The following is a 23240-nucleotide window of genomic DNA, read 5'->3' as shown; positions in this document are numbered from 1 at the left end:
CCAGTTCACTACCACATGCAGTTGTTCTCTCTGCTTCGGATGGCGGAGTACACAGACTGTTAGGCACTTGCTTAGTCTGGTGCAAATACTTGGTCTTCCAGGGAGAATAGATATTAAAGGTTAGTTAAGAACTTAGGTAAAATATGAGACAAGACTAGAAAGTGGAAGGAGATACTTGTTCCAAGTTTTGATTCTCTAGGCCTTCTTCCCAATGCAGGACAGACCCTGGCCACTTCTAAACCAGATGAATGTCAGGCCCAAAAGAAGAAAGGAGTCTTAGAGAGGATTTCTCTGGCAATCAAGATCCCCGGTGAGCAGCTGGTTGCTCTTGGCTCCATCTCTACTCAATAGGAGGCTCTGAAGATGTTACTTTGGTCCTGTGCACCAGTGTTTCTCAAAGAAGAGGCACTCCTGGCTGCTGATTTTTAAAAGCAATCTCCTGAGCATGGAAGATCACCAAGTAGAAATCTGGACGTTGTTTAAATTACTTTGTATCGGTTATTGCACATGAGTCCAACAGCTGTAGCCAACATTATCACTGTGGCTGAGCAAAGGAAGTACTTCATTTTTCTCTAGCATAAAATACCACTGGAGGGATTCTGTCCAGCTGGCTGTCCTGAGTGGCTGGTTGTCCTCCAGACTGAGACTCAAGGATCAGACTCCTCCCATGTTGAATCAGTGACATCCATAGACCTCATATTTGAATGCACAAGTCAATCTCCTAGCGAACTCACCACCAGAAATTCTGACTTAATGTAGGTGGGGGAGAGGGATACATTTGCATGTTTTTGGCCATCCTGGGGTTTGAATTTTGGGCCTCATGTTCACTCATGATTGCTCTACCACCTGAGCCACACCTCCAGCCCTGCTTCTGTTTAGTTATTTTCAAAACGAAGTCTCAGGGACTTTTTCTAACCTGACTTGGTTTTGAACTCTGATCCTCTGGATCTCAACTTCCTGCATAGCTAGGATTGGTACCTGGCTTAAATTCATATTTTTAACAAGTTCCCAGGTGCTGCTGCTGCTACTTCAGGAGCCACACTTCGAGAAGCATCTTTCTACTAGAGTATCTGAATCCAGCTAGAAGATTAGGGGAAAGAGTTCTGGGGATTTGGGCATGATGATGCATGCCTGTAATCCTAGCACTTGGGAAGCAGAGGCAAGAGGATCTTAATTAAGTCCAAGACCAGCCTGGGCTACATAGCAAAACCTTGCAAAAAACAACAAGAAAAATAAACCAGCTCTGAGGACCTGCATAAGATATGTTCATCTCTTATCTCTGAGGTCTACATTTCAGAGTTTATCAAGCCCTATTACTCTGACTCCTAGGAAATAGCCCTTGATATCTCTGTTCACTCTGCCACTAGCTTATATTCAGTCCTTCCTCTGAGAGATGGCCAAGGTATTCTTTAGCAATGCAAACTTCAATTTGAAGTTTTGGGAAGTAAAAACTTTGCTGCTTGCTGAAGATCATCTTGTTGGTTCAAGCTCAAGAGAATATCAATGGCTGATGGTTCCCTTACAACAATACACATGAGAAGACCAATTAAAATATGACTTGCACACATCCTTTTGGAAAACATGGGAGACTGTTGGCTAATATTGTGTGTTGGAGAGGAAGTGGATTAACCACAAACTTTGGTATGTTTGTTCTATACTTGCCTGGCAAAAGTTATGCATGTATAAAGCCACTTGGGCTTGGGGTGGGGCAGTTGTGTGCTTAATGACTCAAAATGCTATCTCTGTATCTCTCATGCAACAGTTGTATTTATCCAAGAAGGCAGGAGCAGCTTGTTAACTATCATACTGTTTATAAAATTAAAAAATCAAAACTTACATAAATGTCCATCAACAAGAACACGTGCAGAAACTATGCACCCGCAGTCAAGGAACTACTCAACAAGGGATTAGAAGATTAGTGGTTCTTTACACACTTACTTGGAGAGCCCTCTGGGCATAATGCAAGAATCAAAGAGCAAGTTCAATGTTGATATGTACAGTATGGAATAATCTACATAAACATGCACAGACACATATACAAACACATACAGAGACACACCAGTCCTGTTTTCTAAAACAAATGAATTCAAATATTCATATAAAACCAATCACTGTAGTTACATAAGGTTGAAGATTAAACTAAATTAGTCCTCAGAAGGGAATCTTTACATTTATCTTTGGACTTTTAATATGCGTGGTATTTAACTTTGGTGTTAACTAAAATTTACTTTTTTAAAAAAAAAATAATGCTCAAATGTCTCTGAAACTGTCTCCTGAGTCTCCCTGGCAGAGCTCTCTCCTCTCCCATCTAAATGTCTCTGATCTGTGTGAATGCCCCATCTTGTCATTACCCATTTATTTACCTTCCTGTCCCACACTAGGCTGTGGACCTGCTGGGGATGGAGGCATTTCCTGCCCACCTTTGTTACTCTGTAGATAACACAACATTTAATACACATGCAAATGACCCAGAAGGTTTCCCAAGAACATTCTGGGTGGGTCCAAGATGGAACTTTGAACTCTCTCCAGATAGAAGCATGGTTTGGGGCCTCATTTAAAAACTCATAATACCACGGTTGATGATCAGCCTATTTGAGCACAGATTTCACAGGTGACCAAAATAATAAAATACTTCTGTGTACCTGGTATGGGTCCCCTCTGCATATGGCTTCACGTAGATAAAATCCTGCACTCCAGTAACTAAAAAGTTAACACCTGCCCAGCAGAGGGCATTCAAAACTTGCTTCAGAGCTATGCCAGTATGACCATTCTTCTTGGGAGGGTTACTCATGTGCAGTACTAATAGACAACATCATTACTACGTTCTTGATACCTGCAGTACTAATAGACAACATGATTACTATGTTGTTGATACCTAAGTATCAACATTCTAGGAAGATGAAGAGTACCATCGCTTGTCAAGACTCTACCCTAGCTCTTTCTTCTCTAGAGCTCCTACTGTTACCACAGACTGCAGACACTGGTGAAATCCCTTGGCTCTGAGATGAGCTTGGTGGGAACCACAGATATACCACCCAGTACCCAGTACCACATGACTATTCAGCTTTGCGACCAAGACTCTGCACCAGGCCATCTTTCCAACCAGGCACTCTTGCCACGTGAGGTCAGCCTGCCCTACTCTGCTCCATGAAAACTTGCCCTTTCTGAGTGCTTCTAAGGGCTCATGGAGGGCGAACAGGAGGCTGGTGACCAAACTATTCAGTGTTCAAGTAAAACAAGAATCTCTGTGTATGGGGAAGTGCTGCTGTGAGAGGTCTTAGTGAGATGCCATCTCTGTTCACTCCAGGGACCTGAAACTTCAGCTGTTCCTGCTTCGATACCACTCCATGTATACAACATGTAGAAAAGGAAGGAAAATAGATGTTATTTATCTACAGGGCACTTTAATAAAATTTTCCAATTAGGAGAGGAAAAAAAGTTATTGTGCTCAGCATTCCAGACAGGACAAGTAACATCTGTAATGGAAGCTGAATGCTCAGGCTCCTGGGCTGTGTGGGAGCGGCGGCTGGGCAGGCGAGGAGCACTGGCCATGCCCATGTAGTATGCCAGGCTGGAAGAACAGATTTCTGCTTTCGTATCAGTCCACAGCCTAGACAGGAGGAACCTCGGGGTCCCCTTAGTCATGCATCGACATTTGAAATGGTAATAATTTCCCCATGAATTGCAGTGGCTCCTCTTCCTTCCCCATCAGATCACCTTTACCCACAGCAAGCCCCCACTGAACTCCATGCAAAACCACCAGCCACTGCTACACTTAATCCAGGACAGAAATGAATACTTTCCTGTGGAAGGACATATTTGAAAGAAGAATGTATCAGAAATGTGTTTCCATTTTCCTTTTTTCAAACATGAAAATATTAGTTTTGAATCTCTCTAGAAATACGATCACACCAGATTATTCTAAATTGAGAAGTTTAGCCCTCTTAACCAACCTCCACCCCTCAGCTTCTTCAACCCAACCCTACTCCCATACTCCCAAACCTCATTATCTGCCTTCCAAATGTGGTGATTTTTTTTTAAAGTCAAGCTCTGAATCTAGCCTCAGACCATTTGATCTGTCAGTGACAGGGGCAGGACTTAGGGCAGTGGAATATCCTGAAGAAATTTTTTTTTCAACTATTCCATTTGGTAGCAACAAATGTGTCACATTTGCACCTTGTGACGTCTGCCCAAATTTCTTAGCAGTGCTAAGGATCTTAAACTTTCAACCTAGACCTCCAAAATGTGAGGTTGATGGGAAGGAAAACTTCCCTCTTCTGTCTAGTGTTAAACATCTCAGAACTTTGTTCCGAGGATCTATAGTCTTGTTTATTTTGTTGTTATTCTCCTATCAATAGACACAGACTCCAGCTTGGGAGATGGACCATGAAGACATTTATAGTCACTTAGACTCTGAAATCGAAAGTGACAGGAAAAACAGGATAAGTTTATATTAAAGGATCACAGGGCAAAGGAAGAAGGAAAATATTAAGAAATACGATTCACTGTGGCAGGAGGAAGGGGAGTCAATATCTGGAACAGAAAGAGAATGCAAAAATGCTTGACAATTGAGTGATACACACAAAATGATGAGTACCTGCCACTTAAGTATGGTCTAAAGATCACCACTACAAGCAGCAGCAGGATAAGTTGGCCTTTTGGTAAAAGGCGAAAGATTTACACAATCTGAAGAGAAGCTAGAGTATAAGTTGGCCTTTTGTAAATGCAGCTTGGGCCCCATCCCAGACCACTGCATGTGAATGCAATTGCAGTCCATGATCTGTGTATAAAGAGATGCTGAGATGCTTGTGCCTATTAGGGTCTTGAGTAGCCCATGGCAGTACAAGGGAAGCTCAGCTCTTGCTCAGCAAGAGCAGCCAGAACATACACTGTGAGTGAGTGAAGCAAACCCTTTGCTCATCTTGACTTCCTTTCCCGGAGAGCAGGTTACAGATACACAGCGAGGCTCTGAAGGCCACTCAGCTGCTTCTGGGTCATTATTAATGGCCAGAGAGGTGGCTTGATTTGCTTAGGTCAGAATCAAATTGGGGCATATATGTATAGCTGTGAAAATAGCCACTTTAGAAGAAAAAAAGATGATAGGTAGAATCTTTGTCTTCTCTCCTACCTATTTCCTAGGATCCCTCCAAAGCTTGGTCCATTGGTATTCTTCCTCTGCATCAGTGTTGGTCAAGCTCACAACAAGGCTCAGCTACTATGAAAGACTGGATGGTTTCTGTCTTGGGCCAGGACAAAGAGAGGCCCAAATCAAGCATCTGAAAGTTGCAACTTACGAATGGCTTTAATTATAATCTGTGAAAATCCATTCCATGGGATTTCAGTTGTGAAAAAATTCCAATAAATATTACTAGTGCTTTTCTGTGTCCCAAGGCAGACATTATGTATGAATGTATGTATAATGTTTTCTCAAATCTTCAAAATGCAATGCAGAGTCAATTGTACCACCTTACAAACAAGAAAAGCAAGCTCCAGAGGCCAGGGGCCTTCTCCGAGGTCACATCAACAGTAAGCAACCGGCTAGGATCTGTGCCAGGTGACCCACCACTGCTCTGCCAGTGCCCTTTCCCTCACCATCTATCAAAGTGTCATTCTGAAAAACAGCCGTTCAAATGCACAAAAAGTCCTGTTATTCTAGCAGCAAAGAAACAGGTGAATGTTAATAAGACCTTTATCCTCTTTGTTAATAGATTATTAAACAAGGTTAATATTACTGTGATAGAGAGAAAGTAGTATGCATCAACACATTTCCAGAGGCTGGGGTTTAGCCCTGTGCCATGGAACTAGCTAGCTAGACTGTTCAAGGCCTGGGTTCCATCACCAGTTTACAACCCCCCCCCCACCAATACACACACACACACACACACACACACACACACACACACACACACATACACACACACATACACAATGTTGCCTGGCATCAGCTTACAGCTTCACTGGCTCCTGTTTGGTAGACCAATGGGACCTAACCATGGCAGAAGAGGGAACGATACTAGTTAAGCAAGAAACTGCCACCTGTCACCAAGGTTGAATATATTCTGTCTTTGCTGGCAGAACCTGGTATCAGCAAGCCATCAGAGCCTCCATTTGCAGCAGTACTGGACAAATGTGAATTGGACAGTATGGTGGATTGTGGTTGTTTCTAAATTCACTATTTGAAGGTTACAACTTATCTCAGGACAATTCTAAAATGAGTAGCTAACTGCGGAAGTAGCTAAAGAAAAACAGAAATGGATTCAAAATCCACCATGTCCTCATTAGCTGAGAGCCAAGCACCAGATGAGGGCTGACAGAACTTGAATTAGGAAGCCCCAGGGAACAGTCAGGTCCCCCTCTAATCAAGTCTGGTTAGCTAACCTTCTGGAAATAATCTCAACTCCACTTCTGCCACCATAGTTTTGTTTTCTCCTTTCTTCCAAGCTATACAACATGAGAAGCAAGTATTGTTTATATTGTTCTAGAAAATAACACTAGAAATCAGTGTGCACTACAGCCACCTATAAACCTAGCTACTCAGAAGGTGAGATATGAGGATCACAGTTCAAAGCCAGTCTGAGCAGGAAAGTCCATGAGACTCTTACTGCCAATAAACTACTCAGAAAAAGCCACAAGTAGAGCTATGGCTCAAGTGGTAGAGTACTAGCCTTGAGCACAAAAAGGTTCAGGGATAGTTCCCATGCATGAGTTCAAGTCCTAAGACCAGCAAAAAGAAAGAAAGAAAGAAAGAAAGAAAGAAAGAAAGAAAGAAAGAAAGAAAGAAAGAAAGAAAGAAAGAAAGAAAGAAAGAAAGAAAGAAAGAAAGAAAGAAAGAAAGGAAGAAAGGAAGGAAGGAAGGAAGGAAGGAAGGAAGGAAGGAAGGAAGGAAGGAAGGAAGGAAGGAAGGAAGGAAGGAAGGAAGAAAGAAAAGGAAAACAACAGTAGATTTTGAAAACAACATTGTTCTAGAAGCAACACTCAGTGGGGAAGTCCCTGAATCCAGGCTTTCTGTGCAGTTAGCTGAAGGAGCCAGGATGAGGAGGCCAGGTGGCAGGCTGTTGGTGCTTTGTGTGTTCTTGTCCAGACAGAGAGCCACATGCCCTCTGCCTAAAGATGGGCTATTCTCTCACGAGAACTTGGGCCTCCCCAACATCTCCTGCTCCATACAGATTCCTTTGTTTAAGGAAGCTCATAAATTCATCAATTCCTTTATTGGACAAATATTTATGGAGTACCTGGTGATTTATTATTGTTCTTGGCACAGGAGCTCACAGTAAGAAAAGCAGATGAGGTTCCAACACTAGTGACCTTATCTTGTGATGGGAAGGCCAAGAAGTAAAGTAAGCTAATAAACACACATCAAGACTATCAGCCCCAGTGAAAATTAGGCAGGGGTCTAAAAAGGCCCAAGGTCTGTAGAGAATCCAGGAGAGATAACTTAGATGATTTTGATAGGGGTGGATTTTCTAATGAGCTCTCAAAATTTGAGTACCTGCCGTGAGACAGTCGCTCTCACGCCTATAATCCTAGCTACTCAAGAGACTGAGATCCAAACATTGCAATTCAAAGCCAGCCTGGGCAGGAATGTCTTTGAGTCTCTTATCTCTAATTAACCTCCCCTCTCCCCCCAAAAAAGTCAAAGTAGAGCTGTGGCTCAAGTAATAGAGTGTTAGCCTTAAGCACAAAAGCTCAGGGACAGTATTCAGGCCCAAAGTTCAAGCCCCAAGACGAGAGAAGAAAATGCTAAACTGTGTGCAGATATTAAAACAGCATAAAGCTGTGTATGGAAGGAACAGAACACATTCCACAGGCCAGAAGATCCCAGATCATGTCGGTGAGCTGCCCCACCCTGATTGGTGTAGGGCAGGAGGCCCATTTTGAAGAAGGTGGCATTAATAGAATTTTCTAATTTTCTAAAGATTTAACTAATACCAGGCAGAATTAGGGGACAAATATGTTCAGAACTTTGCAAGTGGTAATAACAATAGTAACGACAACATTAACCATTGTTTGCTCTCAAAGAAGCAAATCCTTAAATGAAAATAAAAAAGTAATAGCTATGTGCTAGTGGCTCACATCTGTAATCCTAGCTGCTTAGGAGGCTGAGATCTTAGGATCATGGTTTGAAGCCAGCCTAGTTAGAAAAGTGAATGAGACTTTTTTTTTTTTTTTTTTTTTTTGTCATGCTCATGGGACCTGAACTCTGGGCCTGGTGCTATCCCTCAGCTCTTCAGCTCACAGTGAGCGCTAGCAGCCCCACTTCTGGTTTTCTGGTGGTTAATTGGAGATAAAAGAGTCTCATGGAGTTTCCTGCCCAGGCTGGCTTTGAACTGTGATCCTCAGATCTTAGCTTCCTGAGTAACTAGAGTTACTGGTGTGAGCCACCGGCGCCTGGCTCCATGAGACTCTTCTCCCCAATAAGAAGTCATAATGAATATCTCAACTGTTGATAGACTTTACACAGTCATTACTATGAAAGTATCAAATACCTTCTGCAGTATGATGGCAAAATCGACCTACTGGGATTGGTATGAGTCAGAAGAAAGTATAAAGTAGAAAACTCTTAAAGCTGAGAAATATGGTGTCTAGAGCTAGAATCCTGAAGTGAACAGACCATGGCCCATTCAACAGCCCTGTGGTTCTGAGCCAGTCACTAAAGTAGCCATTAACAGGTATGATATTGAATCACTGGTTCATCACAAGATCCCTAAGTCTCAGGCTTTTACGATTATTACTTTCCATGTTAAAAAGATAGAAGGCCATGACACAACCAATGACAGGCTTGAAGATACAATGGGTTGCCATTTTGTCAAGGAAAGTCCAAATTCCACCATCTCCTAGTCAGTTTCCTGTTGCCCTTCTGCCTACAGAAACACAATCAGCTTGCCTTGTTTTTAGTAAATACTTTTGGGGTCTGCTTGTCCCGCCACAATCTCTTAAAGCTTTCTATCTATCCCCCCCCACTAGTTTCTTCATCTAGGAAGCAGAACTGAGTGTGAATTCTCAATAAGCAAAGGCACAAGAAGTCATCCTGGCTCAAAATGAAATGCACAGAGCACCAACGTTTTGGCCCATCTTTTAATTACATGGTTTGGCTATGCAAATCTCCACAGACGCTTTTAGGGAGGTGATGGACTCTTGTTTAAATGTGTAACTTGGAAAGCTCCACTGCAATTACTGATCAGTGTGGCCCTTCTTTTCTCATGTTCTAGCCTTGCCCCAATAATAAAAATCCCACTTAGCATTCACTTTTCCCAAAAAACATCATTTTTCCCCACCTTAGGAATGAAGGGAAGAGAAGAAAGAAACTTTTTTTCCCTTAAGAGACTAACATTCTCTCCTTCCAAATATTTAATCATAATTATATTAAGAAACATTTATAAAAAGTTAAGTAATAAAATTAAATAGGTTGGAGAAAAACAGAGAAGCAGACAGCAAGGATTAAGTGCCCTAATATAAAGAATAGATTATATTTAATGAAAATTTCCTCAGTGTTCAACATTTTTATTATACTTAATAGTTCAGGGCTTCATTTTTGTCTCTAGTAATTGTGTGTCCATAATGAATGGCCATTTTAATTCCCCCATTGAGCCCTGACAGAAATTAATAAACCTAATTCTGTAGGTTTAAGTTTAATTTTGTTGAAATATATAAAGTAGTTACATATTCACTTAGCTGCAGACCTAAATACAGTGGCCTTCAGCCTCTCAGCAATGTACTCATAGTGAGTACATTGTTTGCTTGATCTTGATCTTTCTTGATCTTTCCCCTCCTTTTTCGCTCCTTCTTTTTCTGATCTTAGGAGCTTTGTTTGGCGATGCCTCCATCCCCGGGACACGCATGGCCACGGCGGTGGAACAGTGGCCAGGGTGAATGTTGTAAAATGCACAATTATATGATCTAGTCCTTTTCCAAGAACAGCAGTTAATGATTGCTTGGCACTTTCTTGTTGGGTTACAGTTTGATCCGGAAAGTATGTGATAAAGAATGGGGGATGGGCATCTGCAAGCCAGCAGGTCTCCAGCAATAAGTGGTATCCATAGCCTGGCGCCTGAGTCAAAGGGCAGGGAATCTCCCTTCCTCGGCATCAGGCACAAAGGGAGGCTCCCATGAAGATTTTAGCTTTGGAGAATTTGAAGGCATTCAAAGGAGTCATATGGGCTTAGAATAGCACCAGCCTGGGCCATCCATTTATGATTAACTGCAAGTGCCTTCTTGGAGAAAAGTTAGCTATAGCTGGTGATAGCCTCCTTCTATTCTCTGTCTCTCTCCATCTCTCTTTCCTGTCATCTTCCCATGTTTATTTGTTCATTAATCAAATGGTTTGGTTTATTTGTTCATTTATCAAATGGTTTGGCTCTATCATATTGTTCTTAGTAGAGACAAAATAAACAGTGTAAATCAACATAATCCCAAAGTTTATGAAACATTTCAGCATTTTTTAAAGAAAATGGTAACTACCAAATCAACATGAATGTGTGACGGAGGGGCTGGGAAGGTGGCTCAGTGGTAGAGTGCTAGCCTTGCATGCATGAGGCCCTGGGTTTGATTCTTCAGTACCACATAAACAGAAAAGGCTGGAAGTGGTACTGTGGCTCACATGGTAAAGTGCTAGCCTTGAGCACAGAGAGGCTCAGGGACTATGTCCAGCTTTCAAACCCCAAGACTGGCAAAAAAAAAAAAGTGTGACAGATTGTAAGAATCAAGGTAGGGAAGAAAATATGCAATGGAAAGGAAGCTGAAATGCATGAATGGATTAATAAATGCCTTCTTTAAGAAACTAAAGCAGAGCTGAGATTAATAAAAGGGAGATCACTAAGCTGGAAAAGGAGGAAGGGTTCCAGCTGTCCATGAGTCTCAAGACATATCTAAGGACAGGATGGGGTGGGAGGAAGGGTAGGAGATGAGGCCCCAAGCCAGCTAGGGCTGCCGGAGGGGTGCAGCTGTATAGGAGGAAAAGCTGCTAATGCTTTGTAGCACAGTAGGTAACTCTGGTTGACAAATTGTTTCAAAATAGCTAATTATGTATTTCAAAATAGCCAGTAGAAAGGGTTTTGAGTTTTCTCAATATAGATGAACAATAAATATTTTCCTTGAATCACTCTCATCTAATATTTACACATTGTATAAATGTGGAGAACTATTTCACTGTACCCCATAAACAGGTATAATAATAAGATGCCAATCAAATACAGCCCATTTTTTAAACAAGGACCAAAATGAGAAGGGACCCTACCTGTTACCATACAGAATTAAGAGTTTTATCATAAGAATAATGTAGACTATGAAGCAGGACTAAAAAAGGCCCTAAGGGACACGTGTTTCAGTGCTGTCATTCTGGGAGGAACTTCCTCCTTTTCCTTTTCACTCTCCTTTCATACCTTCATTCCTTTCTATCTTGTCTCTCACTATGTAGCTGGCCTCAAACTCCAGATCCTTCTACATCAGACTCCCAAGTGCTGGGATTACAGGTATGCGCCAACACACCTTGCTTCTCTCCTTTTCATAGGAATTATTACAGTAGTTCCTGAGTGGCCAGCCCCACACTCTCTTAATTAGGGACAATGTTATTCTATGCAGGAGCTCCATTTCTTTAAATGCGCCTAGAATTTTGAATCAAAGGATTTCAGGTGCTGAAGCAACTGAGATCCTTCCAGTAATGCAGATTTCCACTGTCTGTGTTGGTCTGCTTGTACTCTGAGATGTGGGCCTGCAGAGAGCCCTAGATGTCAATTCCAAGGAGGGAAATAGAGGAGTAAGACAGGAGGAACAGGAGACACAGGAAAGTGATACCATGGCATTGAAGGACAGTGGGGCTTTATCAAGTACAAGACGTTACGTCGAAAAACGAGCTTTACAAATTTGGTTCAGGGGTAGGGGGGCAGGGGAGGGGGTGGAGGGACGGGGAGGAGATGGGAAGGGATGGGAAGGGGAAACAAAGAGGAGGCAACAATGCTTGATACGAAATGTACTCATTACCTTGCTCATGTAATTGTAACCCCTCTGTACGGTATTTTCACAATAAAAAAAAAAAGAATAGCAGAATCTGCTAATCTGCTTCCACTGGGACTCAAGAAATTGAAGCTGCTTTTTTGCTTTCCAGGGTTTAAGTTCAAGTGCTCAGATGCTGCATGCTGGGGAAATGTGCCTGCGATAAGAACAAGTTCTCTGGAAAGGACTGGAGTGGCCCTGCCCTCCCTCCTTCTCTTCTCCCTGAACTCTACCCTCTCCACCAGGACCCAGTCCCTGCCAAGCTACAAGCTCCTTCTCATAGATAAATCACTTGGCCTTTTGAACCATCTGCTCCCTGCATACACACAGCCATGAAAGACCATCTTCTGATAAGCAGAGCAATTATCAGCCTGATATCAGTGCTTATCAGTTTCCCTGCTTCATCAACACCAAAAAAAAAAAAGAAAAAAAGAAAAATTAAATAGAAAAGAAGAGAGCCAAAGATTCCAGAAGCAGTCCCTCTCCCTGAGTGAAGAGCAGACCTGGAAATAAGTGACTGAGTCTGGCATCCACCCTTAACAAAGGATTCTTGTTTCCTTTAAAAGTTTATGAATAAGTATAAGGTCTAGGAAATGACTTTATTACTTGGAGTTGAGTTGGACAGAAACCTGTATCTGCTTGGACAGGTTGAGCTTTTGAGTACTGCTCTGCCTATCCCAAGATAATAAAAGCAAAACAATAAACAGAACAGTATTCCCAAAAGCTCCTGTGTATGCACATGTGAGATAGAATGACAAATGAAGATACTCGAGCTGACCATTTATATACACAATAATTTATCAATTCACTTCTTCTATCCTTCCTTCTACCTGCCCACCATCTATTTTTCCATCTACCTATTCACTCATTCAATCTTGCATCTTTCCATCCATCCATCCAGTCATCCAGCCACAGATACATTCAGAGTACATTAGGTTCTCCACTTGGAAATTCCATGGTGAGCTAGGTAGACACATTTTCTACCACATGAAGTTCTCAGTTGTAGAGACATATATGAAGAGGTAAATAATGTCTTCCTTCACAGTCAATTTCCCCTTCCAGGGTGTCCAACATCCTCAGTTCTGTTACTATAGGTGAGTTTTTCCTATTTGTGAACTATAAACACATTTAACTATCAATCTGGCTGGGCTCCTCTCACCTAATGTAATAGAGGAGTAATGTAATAAGAGGAGTTCCAGATGCAGACAGAGAATATCCAACGTACCAAGGTCTGGGTGGGTGTCATTGGTCACAATCTCCTTGAAGAAGCTTGATGGGGAAAAGGAATCAACCTTGTAAAAGAATCTTGCTGGACAGGTGGGGAAAGCAGGAAGAGGAAAAGAGCTCAAACCATTACTGAGGGACTGTCTAGACTATGAGACTATCTAAGCCCAGACTTGTCACTCGACAAGTATTTCCTTGATTAGTGTTCACAGCATCTAGACAAGATGGAGGCTCTTGTACAGTGAAGGTTGTTTGTCCAAACACTCAGTGTAAGTACTAGACTTCAAAAATGGCCCAGACAGACTCAGTAATTCCCAGGCTCTTTCTGTTTGGTTTCTTCCATGAGTTCCCCTCACCCACACCTCTTTTGAGGATGAGCAAGGAGTTGGAAAGCCAGTATTGAACCCATTCTCCAACCAAGATAGAATGAAGAAGTAGGTTTTCAATTCAACAAGCTTGGATTTCAAATCATCTATTAGCAGGGTGAATCTGGACAATAAACTCCTCAAAGCTTTAAGGCTCTCATCTATCAAATGCTCCTTCCCAGGGAGCAGTCCCCAGACAGAAACTAAATCTGTAAAGTGCTACATTCCTATGGTATCTTGCCCAATCATGCTCAGTTCAAGTCATTACGTTATTCTGTCCATCCCCTCCTCAGAAGTGACCATGCATTACAGAAGGGAGCTACAGGACTAGGCACAGGAAGAAATTCTCAAGATTTTAGGCAGGGCAAAACAAGCAGGCCTTTGTGTATTCTTATCCAACAGTCAGAGGAGGCCTGGGGGGGGGGGGGCAGGTAGAGCAGGACCTGGAAACAACCCAACCCAGTGGGTGTCATGGTGCCTCTATGCATCCTATCCTCCCAGCCTGGCTGATACAAACAGCTCTCACCGTATTTGACGCTCACATAGCTCAAACGTCGCTCACATAGCTCAAACGTCGGAGACAACAGGGAAGCCTCCAGGGGTAGCCCTGCGTTCTAGGCCCCTTTCAGTGGCTTAGGCCTCTCAATACCAGTGAAATACTGCCTGGGAGATGCATCTTTTGGAGCCATGCACGCTGAAGCTGGAGGTTCCAGCATGCTGTGGTCAGCTCCACCCTCACACAGTTATTCTCAGTGCTTCACAGTCTAACTCTGGATGTGCCCAGAGTGGGGACAGAAGATATGCAAGGGGCAACGTGGAGGGAATCTGGAAGCCCTGCGGGGGCTCCCCCCAGAGCGGAGCGGGGCTGCTCTGGCCTCTTTTCCCACTGTTTTTACCCATGTAAACGTTCTCAGGTTCCTGCCAGCACACTTGGTTTTGCAATGTTGTTTAATAACTGGAGCCACCTTAATGAAATATTCATTCTCCCCTATGTTGGAGCATTCACCCAAGTTTCCAGAATTTTCTCTCTGTCTGGTTTTCAAAGAAAGTCCATAGAAGTAGGGTCCTCGCAAGGCCGGGGCCCCAGCGCCGAGGCAGGAGGAGGGGCTGGGTGCACTTCTCCTTAGACAATGGGCCGGCAGGTCCAGTCACGGTCTCCTCTCAGAACTGAGAACTGGAAAACAGAGTGAGTGACAAGGAGCAGGGATGCTGGAGTCAGGACGTCTGGGGAAGAAGAGACCTTAGCAGCCAGATGAGCATCCCAGCTAATGCTGCTGCTCTTCAGAGGCAGCCTGCCAGGACCTGCGCTTCCTGGCACTGAGCAAGAGCGCCGCCTGTTGAGTGCTGGGCACAGTGCGCCCCTTCCCAGGGCTGCAGGCTCCTGGCACACCTTGTCTCCTGACCCCTTCAAGTCAAGGGCTGGGGAAATCTAGTCGATGAACGGTGCAGACCTTCAGGCACCCCGTCATAAAGTGAAGCCAAGGTCCTGGGGAAGTCTCCCACAGCTCAGAGCAGGACAGCTGTCTTGTTGTTTGCTACTAGTGGACTCTGGAGACCCTGCCCTCTCTCTGATGACTTTGGATAGGATTGGAATTTAAATTATTAAAGTCATTTTTAATATGGAGAAGCTGATAAAGAGTACAGTTCATAAAGTTTAGGCACAGATCAAAGAGGACACATCTGTGAAGACCCCCCTCTCCCAACACAAGCAGACACATTTTCCTTCCCAATCAACGTCCCCTTCCCAGGTGTCCAGTGTCCTGAGTTCTGTTCCTATAGGTGAGCTTTTCCTATTTGTGAACTGTAGACACATTGATCTATCAATCTGGCCTGGCTCCTGTTTCCTCTATGTGACACATCCTTCCTCTTCATAATAAGGAACCATTCTTCCCTAAGATAAGGTACAGAAGCACATCTGAGAATTGGAGACACTGGAGCTCAGTAAGTTCAGCCCTGAATCAGCACCGATAGAGAAGGGATCCACAGCAGGTCACACAGATCGTTCAAGGGAAGGTCTCCACACTCACAGCCACAGAGAATGGAAGACGTGGCACTGGCCCAGGGCCAGAACACTGGCCTGACCTCCCATGCCACGGAGCCTCAGGAATGCTTCACTCTGATTTGTTCCAGGATTCCCAAGTTCACCTAACAAGGGATTTTGCACACTGTGCTTATTTAAAAAAAAAAAGTTCAAATATCACCTAGGTGAATGAATGGATCTCGGCTACATCTCCCAAAAAATGGAGATCCCATCACAGGGTGAGGTGAGGCTAGATGAGCTGAGCCAGGGTTAGGTGAGAGAGTGCTTACAATGGGAACTTCCAGGACTGCTCAACAGGCTTCAGCACTAGACCAAGCAGGACCTGTGTCTCCCCGTAGAACCTCATCATCACCTGAGGCGACCTCAGTAAGCCTCAGTTTCCCAATGTACAAGCATAGAAGATTACAACACAGATCCCACAAACATTCATGAGCAAGCAAGACAAAAAACTTAATGCTTAGCAAGGGTTCAGCAATGGGCTGCTATCACAGTTGTTCCCGAGACACATTCCCAACCAGGAGAGCAGCATGAGGTAGCACACTGCCTTCTAAGAGACACTGGCCTGTACGTTCAGCATTGACGAGTAACATACCCTCAAGAAGGAGAGTTCACCTCCTGATTACAGAGGTAGACAAAGGACTCCAGGTCACCCTTTCATCCTCCTGCCCATCTAAGCCGACAGACATTGAAATCCCAGTTTACATGAGATCACCGTGAGTGAGAAGCCCTCATCCCAGGGCTACCCTGATCTCTCCCCCTAGGAATGCCTAGAGTCCTCATTTGTGGTGGTGGAGCATTGGTGTTCATGTCTGGAAGTGGAGAGTCAACACACACAGACCAGCCTTTTCCCCAGGGCAGGCAGGAGCAGCCAGGCAGCGCTGGGAAAGTGGTCCAGTATGGGTTGAGTGTCTGTGTGCTCCACAGGGTCATCAAGTAGAAAAATAAAAACTCCCCATGACACCCTTCCACCCACAGACAACAATAGCCTTCTGCCTGGCGAACATCTAGCTAAGGATATTTGGTAAGGAAGTTGAGATTCTTTTTATATACTTAGTTTTAGTTCCAGACTTTTTCAACTTGATGCTATATTGCTTGCATTTTCCCAAGCTGTTTAATACTGTTCCTTAGTGATGATCTTCATAGCTACATAACTGTATCAAAAATTTTACTCCACAATCCTATATTCAGACGTTTCCAAACATCTTGAAGTAACAAATAATTATAATTTAAAAGAACAGACTCACTGGGTGCCAGTGGCTCATATCTGTAATCCTAGTTACTCAGAAAGCTGAGATCTGAGGATCTCAAGGTTGGAAGCCAGTCAAAGCAGGAAATTCTATGAGATTTTTACCTCATGTTAACCATGAGACGGTCAGAATTGAAGCTGCAGTACCCTGGCCCTGAGTTCAAGCAGTGGGGAAAAAAAACAGGCTATCAAAATTGGATTACTTGATAAGAGTTTTCAATTTACTTATATTCCCTGAAGAAAGCAAAGAGCAATGTTCATAGTATAAGGAAAATTTATCCCAAAATTTCCACTTGAGGGGTGTGAGTAATTACCTTCTCGTCCTGTGACTCACCAGATTCATTCATCTTCAGCCACAGATGTGTACACACACACACACACACACACACACACACACACACACACACACACACACACCTTTTTGTCTTATTTATGTCTCAAACTGCTAAAATATTTGTGGTTTTTTCCAGTGAGGCATGGGCTCTATGTTTTGTGTTTTTTGACCACTGAGATCCATTTTCCCCAACTGCAGATATCTCCATGACACAAAGATCACTTCTCCCTGTGAAGTTTTCTCTGAGTTTCCACGCCACCCCCTCCATCACACCCACTCTTGATGTTCCCATTGCAACCTGCATGTTTAATAATAATAATTACATTGATCATAATAGTAATCAAGATGCATTGAGCCCTTATGGTGTGCTCAGACAGTATTCTAAGCAGTGTCTATTTCATGGATTAGCCCAGTATTCATCGCGCAGTGGTTTAACGATCACTTAGCAAGTGCATCTGCTCCCCCCCACCCCACCACAAGCCATTCTGAGCGGTGGCTTCCCCTGCTTCCTCTTAGCTCCCCCAGTAGCTAGCTCGCGCTTGGCCCAGGACAGAACGAACAGCAATCACACTGAAATAAATATGTGATCCCACCCTGACACATGACTCAGCCAAGCCAAGACTTAAATAAAAATGACTGCAGAGCTGCGGATAGGCTGCCGGGATGCTAATCCCATGGGACGCCTCCCCCAGGCAGTCCCCACCCTGCAGGAGGGCTGAAAAGTAAAACCATCCTGAAACTTCTTTAAGAACTCCACAAAGCACAGGGCCCCTCCCTTTCTCTACAGTGCTATTGTTTGAGCTGAGGATTTAGCAGAAGGCACATAACTTAATCCTCTTGTTTTATACCTGGGAAAGTAGTTGTGGCTCACGCCTGTAATCCCAGCTATTTAGGAGGCTGAGATCTAAGGATGAGAGTTCGAAGCCAGCCTGGCAGAAATTCAGTGAGACTCTTGTCTTCACTTACCCAGCGAAAAGCTGGAAGTAGAACTGTGGCTCAAGTGGTAGAGTGCCAACCTTGAGTTAAAAAGCCCATCAAGAGCATGAGACCCTGAGAGTTCAAGCCAAGAAAACAAAGAACAAAGCAAGGGAACAGAAAACTGAAGAGGAAGGGAAGGGAGGGGAGGGGAGGAAAAAGGAGGGTAACAGAGGGGAGAAGAGGGAAGGAGAGGGGAGGGCAGATCCTGGATGAAGGACCTCCAAGTCTTGGCCCCAAACTTTGTCTCCACTGATTTACAATGAGCACCCAGGATGTGTGGTCTGTAGGATGAGAAGAGCAAGCCCAATAACGCTTAGAGGAGATTGCAGGGCAGGGGTTTAATCTAAGGCACTGCTTATTTAAAAATTGATAGGAACTAATTAAATTAATAAAATTTTATTCAACTTTAAAACAAAAATCAATTTTAAAAATTCCCCTCTTTTGAGTCCAAAAACAATGAAATTCATATTTTAATTAAATTGGATGGTTTTCATTCTGCTCCTTTGAAATTCAAAGCAGAAGTTCTTAGCTGCTATTTTTTCTTCTATCCAAGCAAGTACATGTCATTTTTTTAACTTAAAAAATAGGCGATGTGGTAGTGTGCCCCTGTAGTCCCCACCCTCAGGAGGATATACAGAAGCAGCACCTGGCTCACAAGTTTGTGAACAGCTTGGAGTATAAAGAGAGACCCTAAACTCTCGTTATATGTAATATAAATAATACAAAAGGTTTCTTCATCTTTGTTTTGTGGTTTGGGCAGCTGAGGTTTCAACTCAGGACCTTGCACTCTACTACTTGAGCCATGTCTCCAGCCTTTTTGGTTTAGTTCTTTCTTTCAGAGGGGCCCTTGTGTTTGCCTGGGCCAGCCTCAGACCACACAATGCTCTTACCTATCCAAACAACTGTTAGGATTAGGGCATGAATCACCACAGCCAGCTTATTTGTTAAGACAGCTAACCCTGCTAACTTCCTGCTGGTGCTGACCTCCCAATTCAATCCTCTTGATTGTAACTGGGATTGCAAGCATGAGGCACTATGCCCAGTAGTCTAGTCTTCATCTTTTAATGGGTATGTGAAACTCTTGTACTTCAATATCTGTCTGTGCAGTGTCATGAACATCTTAGCTGCTACCAATTTCCATCATGTAAACTCCAGCCTACCTCATGATTGTCAGTTTGAAGCTACTAACAGTAATCAATGATAGTAACAACAACAAGAACAACAAAAATTTAGGAAGAAATGCTACTATTTTCTCTCACAAGCTGGTATGAGCTGTCACTGTCATGCCATTCCTGCCATAAGGTCCACCTAGAACCTTACCAGCCAGGCCGCAGCATCATCTACCTCCCTTTTGGCCACCCGTCATGTATGCTGAGACACGTGACAGAACAAAGCAAGGGAACAGGGAACAACATGGGTAGGGGCGGTTATTACCTCAGTACACACCACTTCCTTAGGTTCCAGACATTACTAGAAGATCTGAGTTCTGACATAAAGATTGACCTTACACAGATGGAAACCACACATATCGACTACACAGGAATTGTTTTGATTTATCACTATGTCCCAGTCATTGTCCTTAGAAAGACAAAGAGAAATTTTAAATCAGTAAGACATTGTCCCTGTTCAGTGGAGACCAGACCTTCAAAATCTATCCACGGCACAAAATAGACAAATAAATTAGTGGCAAGGAGAATTTAGAAGCACAACTTACCTTTTTCAAGGGAGCTAGTTAGGTCTCCAGACATACAGCTTCACAGGAGGGGCTCGGGATGAGACTGATGATGTCTAGCAATTTATGAATAACATACAAGTACACCCTTCAAAACTCCCATGTGCTTGTATAAAGCACACACAGGTACATACATGTACTCCCAGTTACAGTCAAAACATCACCGGACATTTCTGTGCATTTCACATTTGAGTAAATCTGATATTCTCAAGAATTCTTAATGAAAGTTGTAAGCGAAAGAATAAAGTATCTCATAGGTTTAACAGCAATACCTAATTTCTAAGAGATTAGGCTCTACATCTGATAGACCCATTGTTAACGGTCTTCACATTTACTTGCCATATTTTCCAATAACACCACAGGCTAGACAAAAACCAAAGTTGTATTGGAGCAAATAACAGTGTATATAGCTTAGGAGTATTTACTTTATATAATCATACTAGATTATATATAAGTGCTTGTTGATTTGGCTTAACATGGTCACATTTGTAGCTGCTCAAAGAAAATGGTCAGCATTGTATTATCTTGAACCAAAAGTGGCTGAGTGGCATACAAATCACGGATGATGAGATCATTCCACTTTACATTTTTAAATAATACATATGTATGAATTTATTATATATTATATATGAGTGAATATTAGATATTTATATATATATATATATATATATATATATATATATATATGAGTAAAAACATAGAGCATTTCAGAGTGGCTGTGATCAATGGAGCCCAAGCCAGGACATCATCTTTGTGGTTATTTTAACTGTAGTATCTCAAATTTACTGTTTGAAAAAACTCCAAAAACATAGCAGGGAGTCACACTCCCTGTTACTTACTTAACTTGTCGAGAAGAACAGAGAGCAGTAAAGGACAAGAGTCCCCTTCGGGAATAACAAGGTGAGTGCTTGCCAAATTCACAGACGAACGTGCAGCTTTGCTCTACAAATTAAGAATAAAAGGTTAATCTGGATCTGAGATCACAAAATCTGGATCTTTTGGCTTCCAACTCAGGAAGTAAGAGTTGGTTCCCACTGAGATCTCTTGGGAATTTATCACTGGAAACTTCTCAGGGCAGAATTTGCACCTGTCCCCCAGGGCTCTTTCTGTTTCCTGGGCCCCTTCCCGTTCAAATGCTAAAGAGTTAATGCCCTACTTAAAGCCAGCAGCAGTGGCTGTGGAGAGTCTGTCTCCCTTGGTGTGGAACTCTAAGCTGAGTGCTCTATTGGTCTTCATAGTTCCCTAAGTAAGTAGTTATCTGCAAAGCTGTTATCATTTCCCAACCCACCACTCATGTTTCCTGGGCTCATCTCCTGGATAAATCATTTTCACTTGAATCCACAGCTCAGTTTCAGTTTCCGGGGGGAACCCAACTAACAGAAGTTTCATTTCACATCAACAGAAGACACCACTACCTACCTCTTCTCCTCCTACTTATAAAGATCACAAAATCATCAAACTCTCTCTCCCCTCATTTCCCCATTTCTCTCCCCATCCCTCTCCTCAATTCGCACTCTTATTTTTTCCCTTTCTTCCTTCCATCCTTCCTTCCTCTCTCTCTCCTCTCTCTCTCTTTCTCTCTCTCTCTCTCTCTCTCTTTCTCTCTGACTTTGTACACATTTTTTTCAGGAGAGTCATGAAGAACTTGAAGCAATTATGTGGACAAATCAAGTCAAAGCCACTGTCAACTAAAACCATGGCTCACTGGAGCACATGCATGATTTTTTTGCTTGACTTGTTTGCATAATTGCCTCAGTTCTCAGCTTCGTGTGCATAGACCTGGTGAGGAACTATTAATGATCTAAATGCAGGCATCCATTTCTGTGGATTCTGGCCAAACTAGGGAACTATCAATGTCAAAGGCAGCCATCTAGGGAGGCTCTCAGGGGAGAACTTCCCTTGTCATTTGTGACCACCTAAAAACCATGGGGAAAATTGCTTTATATGAAATCGAACCATACACATTAAATTGAAGGGAAAAGAGGGAAGTTTTGCACTGAGGCCCTCTCTCTGCCCCACTGAAGAATTCTCCATGACAATGCAGACTTAGCTATGGATCTAACTACAGTCTTGTTTTTAATGTTTCTGTGAATTCTGTGACCACGTAGCATAGCTTTTGGAACAGAATTGCATTTAAATTCTATGTTCATTCTTGTAATAAGGAATCGTCATAAATGAGGATCTAAGGGTTTTTTATATGAATGAAAAATATTATGTAGAAAAGTTCCAAATAATTAGTGAATATAAGTTTCACTACAGTCCCCTAGTCTGATGCACAATGACTTGCCTTAACAATAGGGTTCAAAGAAATCTGTGAAGAGTCAAAAGTTCAACAAATAGCCCTAAGCAGTCATCTTCTCTGTTAGTTAATTACTTCATTTCTTTACATTTATGCTTATCTAACTGCATTTATCAGAAAGGAACTACTCATCGCTATTTCTAATTTTGATATTTCTAAGTACGATCAATATAACATTGATAATTTAAAAGACTCCCACATCATTTCTAGCACAGGGGTATCTAGCAAACAGAGGAAAGAAAAAACATTGCTCATAGCAACATATGGTAGACTCAATACCAAGAATTGCTTTGAAAGTATGATGAATACAGTGGTCCAGTTTCTTATTTCTCTATGTGTGAAACCTTTGCTCAAACAAATCCATGCAACTGACAAGTCCCAGCTGAAAGTTTAGCTTGGGGAGGATCAGAGAATTTTTCTCACCTGGTGTGAGGTCAGATTGAGAAAATGTGCAAAATGGAAGATCTACATTGAGTTCTTTTGGCTTAGTCCTCATCCATGCCCTTACGGGCCTTAGAGCTTTGTATTTGCTTTTCTTCTTGGCCCTAGCTCTTACTAGCCCCAAGATTACCAACCCCCCCCCAACACACACACACACACACACACACACACACACACACACACACACACACACACACACACACACACACACACACACACACACACACACACACACACACACAGTAGGATTCAGGTTGCAGGTCTTAGCTTAAAGAAACTTTCGTGGAGGGAGTGACTGTGAGCCTTTTCACTGTGCTGTCTAAAGCTTCACCCATTTCTAATCCTTGGTTTTTCTGCATCTCCCCACTCACAGTTTAGCTCCTCCCTCCTGCCCACATGGACTTAAACGTACTCCCAGTAGAAACAAACTCACTGCCCACAGAGGTAATCTGCCTGTCCAAATTAGCCTCACCTATCCACATTGGCCTTGGAACATTCTTTCCTAATCTCTCCCATGACCAACTTTTGTTTCCACCCCAGGCTGTTTGGGAGGTCCTCGACCTCACCTGTGCTCCTGAGCTTTTGTTTTTCC

General features: G+C 42.9%; 1 long non-coding RNA gene across 1 annotated transcript in view; it reads right to left on the bottom strand.

Annotated features, from left to right (window-relative positions):
* LOC138826670 (uncharacterized) overlaps positions 1–20832 on the bottom strand; it is a 52241-nt gene extending 31409 nt beyond the window's left edge. Inside the window, exon 1 of the long non-coding RNA XR_011371806.1 lies at positions 20748–20832. This is a non-coding gene — a long non-coding RNA (uncharacterized lncRNA). The remainder of the gene's footprint in view (positions 1–20747) is intronic.
* Between the last annotated feature and the right edge of the window lie 2408 nt (positions 20833–23240).

The sequence above is a fragment of the Dipodomys merriami genome, unplaced genomic scaffold (assembly GCF_024711535.1).
Source record: "Dipodomys merriami isolate MVZ:Mamm:240054 unplaced genomic scaffold, mDipMer1.0.p SCAF_148, whole genome shotgun sequence".
Classification (NCBI taxonomy): Eukaryota; Metazoa; Chordata; class Mammalia; order Rodentia; family Heteromyidae; genus Dipodomys; species Dipodomys merriami.
This window is presented reverse-complemented; position numbering and strand designations above follow the sequence as displayed.